This window comes from Kryptolebias marmoratus, linkage group LG20, assembly GCF_001649575.2.
Source record: "Kryptolebias marmoratus isolate JLee-2015 linkage group LG20, ASM164957v2, whole genome shotgun sequence".
Taxonomy (NCBI): Eukaryota; Metazoa; Chordata; class Actinopteri; order Cyprinodontiformes; family Rivulidae; genus Kryptolebias; species Kryptolebias marmoratus.
In genome coordinates this window covers 343,053-352,260 of record NC_051449.1, presented here as the reverse complement: position 1 = coordinate 352,260, position 9,208 = coordinate 343,053, and the positions used below count along the sequence as shown (strand labels likewise).

General features: G+C 42.3%; 1 protein-coding gene across 2 annotated transcripts in view; it reads right to left on the bottom strand.

Moving 5' to 3' along the window:
• Positions 1–9,208, bottom strand: part of tmeff1a (transmembrane protein with EGF-like and two follistatin-like domains 1a) — a 72,970-nt gene that overhangs the window by 62,585 nt on the left and 1,177 nt on the right. The window lies entirely within an intron of this gene.

The window sequence follows — 9,208 nt, the reverse complement described above, 5'->3', positions numbered from 1 at the left end:
GGTTCTCTGAGGCTCTCTGAGGCTCTGTCGGGTTCTCTGAGGTTCTGTCGGGTTCTCTGAGGCTCTGTCGGGTTCTCTGACGCTCTGTCGGGTTCTGTCCGGTTCTCTGACCTTTTATTTCAGCTTTAAGAAGAATCGTCTCAGTTTGGATCTATATGTTCTAGGTCTATATGTTCTAGTTCTCCTCACAGAACCTGCGGCTGAAAGACAAACAGCTGCAGCTGCTCCGACTTTTAAAAAGTTCAACTTTATAAAAGTGAAGTAAAAAAGCTGAGGATTTCAGCTCCATGCAGAAACTTCACCTGAGGCCAAACTTTAGATTCTTCTTCTGTGGTTGAGGAAGACGAGGGACGGATGATGAAGAATTGATGAAATATGTTGAAATTAAAGGATCACTTCAGGTAAGATTATATTTCACCTGCTGGGTTTAAACCAACAGTTTCTCAGTTACAGCTGGTTCCTTCAGGTCGGAGCTGAGGACGACTCTCAGCTACCACCACGCCGAACTTTAGCTCCGTATCCACAGAGTTATCTTTCATTAGCTGCGGCAGCCATCTTGAACTGGGCTGAATCTGTCATGGTGAACATTTTCAGTGTTCAGTGACTCATTAGATATTTTGCTAACAGACACATAAGCAGAGGTGATAATAAACAGGAACCAGAGTTAATCTGGATTTTACAAACTAATAAACACAAAAACAAACTTAAATCTGATGAATTCAGAGCTAATTTTCAGAGATGAGCAACAAAACAGGTTTTATAACGATTCTCGGTCAACAAATGTTAGAAAAAACTTTAAATAAAATAAAAATATAGACCTTAAATGCACATGTTTAGTGTAAAATAGCACATGACTTAGTGTTGTTATAATGGGGATAAATTACTGTTAAACTTTCAGAAATGTGTGGATTTTCTCTGACCTGACTTCAGCCACATCAAACAGCAGGAAATGTGGTTTTATCCACAAAACATGAGCAGAACTGTTGGATGTAAGAGAAAAACCTCAGTTTCCAGTAAAAAGACGAGGAAGCCGTGACCTTCTGCACATTAAAACATGAAACCTTCTTCTTCTCCTGAGATTATTCAGTAAACTTTGTGTTGACGGTGGGATTATCTGCCTCTCAGTCCTGACATTCACGCCGAAGCTTTGTATCTGTAACATCCTGAGGAGGTTAAACAACAGCAGCCTTTAAACCTGAGGAACGCTGCAGTTATGATTTCCTCCCACTGACAGCGCCACGTTAAAAGCAGTGTCACAGGAATCAGTTTCCAGGCGTTTGTCACCTAATATTAATTGTTCCTTCGCTCCGACGCCCACGCGGTGACAGAGACATGAATATAAATGAAGACGTGCCGATGTCTTCACCGGGGTTCTGCTCAGCGGGCTGGTTTCACAGCACCCGCAGCAGAACTTTAAAGAACCTGGGTTCCCATCCGTCACTGAGCCTGAAACCACGAAGCTGAGGTAAACTGCTCCTCTGTTAATAAAAAATGAAATGAACTAAAGGACTAGCATTCTGTGATGGGATGCATGTCGCCCGCCACCCTTCCAGACTAAGATCATCTGATGATGAGAAACAAGTTGATGATGTTTTGGTCACATTTTGAAAATAACGTGACGTGATATTTAATGCAGTATCGTGAGATATCAGTGTCAGAATGTTAGTTAGCTGGAGTGGCCATCTTTAATTGGACTGACTCCAGAAGGTACTGAGTTGTAGATGTTCATCCAATCATTATTTCCTGAATGTTTCATCAAAATCCATTTATTGGTTCATGAAGTATTTTGCTAACAGACAGACACATGCAAAAACTAAAACCTGCCTTTTGCATTTCGATACACATCTGATATCCAGATACAATCTCTATTTATTTATAATAACAATGCTTATTGGAGTTGGCTGTTTGGACTTTGAGCCGACGAGGGGACAGCGGTGAGACAGAAGACAAACCACATGAAGCAGCATATCACGTTCCTGCAGTCAAACCTGCCTGAGGAGAACGGGATCAAAGCGGCTCCACGCCTGCAGTCAGGGGCCGATCACACTGAAGTGCAAACATCAGGGCCGCTGCTGCAGGCGAACGGGTCACCTGAGGGTCTGAACCACACCTGCATACACTTCATCACATGACGTGTCCCAGAGATCAGGTTTCCTCCTCACCCACGACTCCAGCAGACAAAAGGTTTCTCTTCTATACGAGCTGCCAAAGAGACGGAGCGGAGAAAAACTTCCTTTTGTTGTTCAGACTTAAAGGAAACCTGTCGGCTGGCTGGGATGGTAGTTTACACAGCTTTCTTTCAGAACAGGTTGTTGTTTTCAAGCTTTACTCAGAAAATTAATTCCTCAGTGGTATTTAAATAAAAGTTTACCTGCTCATGAAACAAACATAGAAGTGGTGTAAACTTTAGGAATCATCTTTTCTCTGTTCCTGGACAGATAAATGTCCTCATGTTACCAACAGGAGGAGAATCGGGTATAAAGAGAGGCGGTGTGGCATCTTTGTTTTTATTTTCCACATCCTTCATTGGTTTATTCAAAGACTTCCTGTCAGACATGATCCGCCCTGACCTGATCTTCAGCCCCCGACCCGAACGATGACTCCTTCCTGACGGATGATGGGAGGTCCAGCCGACTTTATGGCTCTTCTTATCCTCCAGGCTTAATTAAACGACAAGAGCCGCCACAAATTCAGAAAGTCCACATCCAGCGGGTTGACAAACACCTTTTATTGCCTCGTGAAAGACAATTAAAAGCGTCTGTCAGCCTTTAATGCTGCAGATAATTGGTTTGCACTGAACTCAGCTGGAGAAAGCGAGGTGGCATCGATGCCCTGGCATTTTCCTGTGGGTTCGTCTGCCTCTGCAGCGAGCAGACGGCCATGTTTCCTTCACTTCAACAAACCTTTCACTTCAGGAGCTTTCTGTTAAATGCCAAAAACCTTTAATCAAATGTCAACAAGGTCAAATTAATCTAATCAATCTGTCTTCAAACACCCACAGACACATTTCAAAGCTTAAAGACTTGAATTATCTGTCAGGCTGAAGTTTTCATGTAAACAGACAGAAATAGAAACACCACCCAAGCGTTATTAGTTCAGTCTCACTAATTATTCACATTTCGTTGACAACAAGCTCTGAGCTCTTAAGGAACAAAAAGCTTTGTTCCACGTGTCAGCTCTCCAACTGCTGCTGCCAGAATCTGCCTCCTAAAATTAGGAACTTTGTTCAGAAAGTGACGGTTCTGAAAACCTTAAGTACCGAAGACAAAACGGCTGTCAAATAAAGAACCTTTTCCTTGATTGTTTCTCTTTCTTCTGCACTTTGCTGCTGTTTCTCGATAAGAATGAAAGTCAAACTGGGATTTCTTCCTTTCGTGGCCACATTTCAGCAGCAACTTTGCACTTCGTGGCTCTGGACGTGACTCTGCAGGAAGATGAGGAAGACTTTCAGAACAAATGAGTCACGGAGGTGCAGAGACACCCAAACAACGCCTCCTGTCCCTGTGTTTATGAAACAACAGATGCCATCAATCAGCACGATCTGCACGGAAAACACAAAAATTAGCCAGAATGTAAAACATGGCCGCCCAGCGCTGGCCGAGCCAGAACCATGATTAATGTTGTTTCCACAGCGAGCTGCAGATGAACTGATATGTTGGTTGTTTTCCTCTGTCGTTTGTTTCGGCTTCATTATAACGAATTAAAGGCTTGTTTTACAGCGGAAACAGAAACGTTGGGATGGCAGCCAAACAGTTTGACTCTCAGGACTGAACATTTATCTCTTTATTATTAATTCCTGAAGTGTTTAATGAGTCTCTAAAGTCTGAAATAAACACCAACAGAGACTCAGTGAGGTGAAATGATTACTACAACTTATTATGATGAATAATCGTTATAATATAAACTTTAACAAAATAAAATAAAGACTCAGACCAGGAGGGAAATGATCCTGTTTTTGTGTCTAAATGTCGTAAATCATCCAAACCTTCCTGGAATCCGTTAAAGTTGCCTGAATCGTCAGTATTTCTGCTGATTTTTACTCAGATTCCGTTTGAGTTCATTCAACTCTGACCTCTGACCATGACAACATCATGAGAACATCATGAGAACCCCATGAGAACATCATGAGAACACCATGAGAACATCATGAGAACACCATGAGAACACCATGAGAACATCATGAGAACATCATGAGAACACCATGAGAACATCATGAGAACACCATGAGAACACCATGAGAACACCATGAGAACATCATGAGAACATCATGAGAACACCATGAGAACACAATGAGAACATTATGGTAACGCTATGGTTGCAAAACTTCGTGAATTGTCAAAGTTGGAAACTTTCCATGAGAATTTTTGGGACTAAACGTGAGAACCAAACTACATGAAGACACAAAATGTTTTTTAAACAACAAGAAAAATAAAAAAGTTACACAAATTATCTGCAAAGACCCAAAACAAGCGCAGCGCAGAAAACAACAACATGAAGAGACAAAACAACAACAAACAACTAAAGTGTCACTACAGCAGCACAAAAAGACTCAACTGAGACAAGGAATGCATATCGCCCGCCACCTTCAGTGCCAGACTTTCAAAATAAGAGCTTTCTGTGTTGATGTTATAATTGTTAATAAAGCTGAAGGTGGGATCTGTTCACGCTCAGATACCGTGTCGAGGATCACCCTCAGCTACTACCACACCAAGCTGTCGCTCAACGTTCCAAACGGAGCTCTTCCACTCCCACATTTTGTGTTTTGTGTTCCTGGTGGCTCTACTTCCTGTTAGCGTTAGCCGCAGCTAGCTCTGTCCTCCTCTCAGGTGATGATGCCCTCAGCATCCATCAGAGTCTGAGTTCAGAGAAGACAAACGGCTGAAGAACGCTCACATCATGATGTTTGATTAGAGAACATCAGTGATTATTATTGATGGAACGCCACAGCGCCGCCTCCACCTGCTCCGTCCCTGCAGGAGCATCCCGGCTCCCATCAGCAGCTGCTCTGGATGAGAGCTTCGGCTAAACGGTCCGGCTGTAAACCGTAAACAACATCGACAGAACATCAATATTCATCTGCAGCCCAGTTAATGTCAGAGCGGCTGCTGAAAATTTAATCCCGCCTGTTCCACTCCCCCCGACTCCATTCGTCATGTACGGGTTCGTGGCAAACACGTGTGCGCCACTGAGCGTGCTCCGTGAGGCGAGGCTGCAGACTCTGACAGGGTCTCCCAGGAGGCGGCTGTTTAAAAGCTTGATTTCATTTCTCCTGGCCCTGAAATAAAACCTGACTCAGCTCCGTCAAAGCTCGGCTTCAGACGCCTCGGATGTTTCAGCTGATGTTTAGTTTATCACTTCTTTTATTTCTGCTCCTGAGATTTATTACAGAAACTGGAGAAAATCCATAAAAATTAACTTGTTTTATTATCCAGTTTGTTCATTTCTGATTTTACAGGATCTGCTGCGTGCACTGATTTATCCTCAGCAATTATTGTGGGTGAAATCAATAAGAATCACCAAGTTATCTGAAAACTTGGACTTTTTAAAGTAGTTTCTGTTATTTCAGGTCGACAGCACAGTGTTTTACAGAAGGATGCCAAGTGAGAAAAGCTGGTTTAATTTCCTTCATTAAGAAGTCATTTTCATAAATTATCACTGGCTTAGAAACTTACGTAACACCAGCTGAGATGCAGTTTTTAAAGCTGATATTAACCAGTTTCCACAGCGTCGGTTTGCAATCAAAACAGGAAGTGGAGAAAGTCTGCAGCCATCACGTTTGGACATTTAGCCAAAAATGTTTTATATATTTATTCTTTTTATTCTCCTACAGTAACTAGTTAGAGAAATGTTTTTACCTAAACAGTACAGAGTCAATAATTAAATCTAAAAATCATCATAAACTGAAGACAGAGGAGCGACCAGACGAGAAAACCCTGAAAAACATCTGAATCAATACAAATAAATGACAGATCTTCTTGACTTTCAAAGGTCTGATTCGACTTAATAAGGTGTAATTTAAAGTGTTTATGCTGACGTCCAGGAGGAAAGCTGCTGAGAGACGACAGAGCTGAACTCAAACCCACGCAGACGGCTCGTTTGTTGTCACAGCGTTTAGTCAGAGATGGACGGCAGAGCAGGACAGAAGGTCAGTGAGGTGTCTGACTGAAGAGGACTTCAGAGGCGGATGAGGACAGGGACGAGGACGAGGACGAGGACGAGGACGAGGACGAGGAGCTGAACGAGCACAAATCCAACACGCAGCATCCTAACCACAAAACACTTGAGTGAAACATTTTAAAGTCTGCATCACCAGACTGTGAGGAAGTTTGTGAATTTTCACTTGGAGTCTGACTGAATTGGTTTATCTAAGGCCTTTTGGGTCCGTCTGTAACTGTGACATTCCTGTCTCCATTAAAGACGGCGTCTCGCTGGGCTGCCATTGGATCCTTCGTGACTCACAACTGAGAAAATCACAAGAAAATGAGCAACTTTTCACTGAACGCTGAGCGTTTGCAACCAAGTGACAAGCTGTGTGGACACATTCGGAGCTCATTTCCACGTGGACAGCTTTTTGGCTGTGCACGTTATTTTGTCGTCCACCACATGTTTATGGTTTAATCTGCAGGAGTAGCCTTCAGAAATAAAAATAATCAATAATCGGTGTGGTTTTAGAGCTCCCTGCAGGAGTCAAAGCTCCTGAGACGACAACTCTGTGACTATCTGGAGAGAAAAGCTGCCATAAATACTTAAAACATGTTCGAAACTCAAGCAACAGGACCGCAAGACTGAGACATTTCAGAGGAGCGACCCTCGGTCACAAAGTGTCTCAGTTATGTTCAAACTAAATTTATTCTTATTTTGTAACCAGTCACATCCTGGTTTCATTGGTTGCTTCATATTTCTCAGACTTTCTGACTCCTGGAAACTAATTTGAGACCAGCTGCAGATCAGGACTCTGACTGTCTTGTTGCCTAAATGTTTCAAACATAAATATCTGCAACATGAGAGCGAAGCCGAGCGACCCACAGCCGAACATTTCCAGACATTTTGGAAACGAAGCAGCAGTTCAATCCTGACCTGAATGCATCACAGACTTTTATCCTTCTGGATCCCTGAGATCCTGCTGAATGTTCCCAGGTCCGCTCCATCAGAACAAGTGTTGAAGATCATCGGTTCTCACATCGACGGTTGATGTTGTCCTTCAGGTAAAAAGGAAAGTGTGTTTGTTTTTCCTACAGAAACAGCCGAAGTGACGGCGTGGAAGAGTCCAACAGTTGTGATGTTTCCACTCAGATTTATTCAGTAAAGAACACAGACGGGTTTCAAAGCAATCTAACCGGAAACAGAAATAAACCTGATTCCAGGCAGCCTGATGCAGGGCAGTCATGTGACTGAAGCTTCCCTTTGGTTTGGTTCAGCTGAGCCCTTTGTTTACATTGAGTGCGTACCTGCATTTCAGAGCTGTTTGTAAAAATATCTGTAAAACTATTGGAGTAAACTGTTTCAAACGGCCCCACCATCTGAAGCTCAGGGTACCTGTAAGGCCTGTCTGCTCCACTCCGGATATTTAAAAATGAAAAGTTTCTGCAGCGTTTGCACTTCCTGTCTACAAATAAATAGGATTTCTGGTTGAGAAAAATTCAGGTTTTGGGAAAGTCTCTGTATGAACAGAGAAAAGTAGTGTAGACAGGACCTTTTTATGACTTTTTCCTCAAACACAAACATTTTAATCAACATTATTCAGCAGGTTTATTCTCATACAGATGGTCTGTAGATGTTTAAACTTTTCCTAAAATGATAAAAATGTTTGAAGCTTAAAAACAAACGACTTCATGTTTTTAGAAATGATCCAGAGTCAGCAGAGAGTTAGGACTCCTGTCAGTCACACATATTATTATTATTCTGATAGTTTTCTGTCATGTTTGCATCCATTACATCGCTACGTTCTCCTTCCTGTTTTATTAAACTTTAAACTAAAACAACAGCAGTCATGTAGATGAGTGTTGGCTGTCCCTGAGAGGCGAAGAACCCGCCTCAGTCATGTTTAAATAACGAAGCAGCGAATTATTTCTGTTTGCACTGAAAAATGGAAGGTTTCTTATCAGAGGAGCCTCATCGCAGCACAACGTCACGTCCTGCAGAGGCAAACAGAACCGTTCTGACTCAGTCCACAAAGCAAACACCCTGACTCTCAGCAGAAAGCCCGCTCCATGCGTCGCAGTAACAGAAGAAGAAGTAGTGAGTGCTCAGCTTTCAGAAGTGTTGTTTTTCTGCACAACAGAGGAAAATGTTTTCACCGTGTAGAAAATTAAATCTGATAAAAGTGGCTTTTGGCAGTTTGTTGGAAGCAGCTAGCTGCTGCGTTCATGGTCTGGAGGAAAATACAGCATCAGATATTTACTGCAAACTGCTAATTACTGAGAAATGACTGATCTGTGAAACATGCTGCGTTTCTGATGTCAGCTGACCTTCTGAGGGACGGAGAGACTGCAGGTTGCTGCCAACGATCAGATTCGTTTTAGCTTCTACAGCAACAGCTCTTAACAGTAAAACTTTATTTATAAAACAACATAAAAGGCTCAACAATAAACGATAAGGATGTTGGTACTCAGACATGTTTGTGGCTGTACATAATTCTGCTTTTCGTCTCCAATCAGGCACAAGTTAATTTCACCAAAGCCTCCAAACGTTGCCTCACAGAGACTGAACTAAGGAGGGTTCGAGACGAGGTCCAGTTGCCATGACGACTGATTACTTAGAGCTCTGAGATTATTTCAAACACAGAGAAGCCGCCGTGAGCTGCTCTACACCACTCCAGATGTTTCCTTAAAATGTTTTATATTCTTTTCTTTTCTCAATTCCTACATTTTTCTCCTTCCAAGAAAGCTGTAATACTCCTGCCCTGCCACTAGGCGGCGAGACTGAGGAGTGATTAGTGAGTGGCAGCAGGTGGGCTGAATAACAGTAGAAGAGCTGAAACTAAACCTCCAAATCATGACACTAAATCAGCTGTGGCTTATTTCATCATTTACTCCAACTGATGCTGTGTTTACAAAAGAAGACAGTAAATAAATGAAAAACCAACTTGGATTTTTATAAAAGCATTTAAGGAACCAACATGACTGACGTCAGCTCTTCAGAACCAAAACATCTTTAATTTAGTTTCTTATTTTCAGAAAAGCCCTTGAACTGAATCAGGAGTATTTGT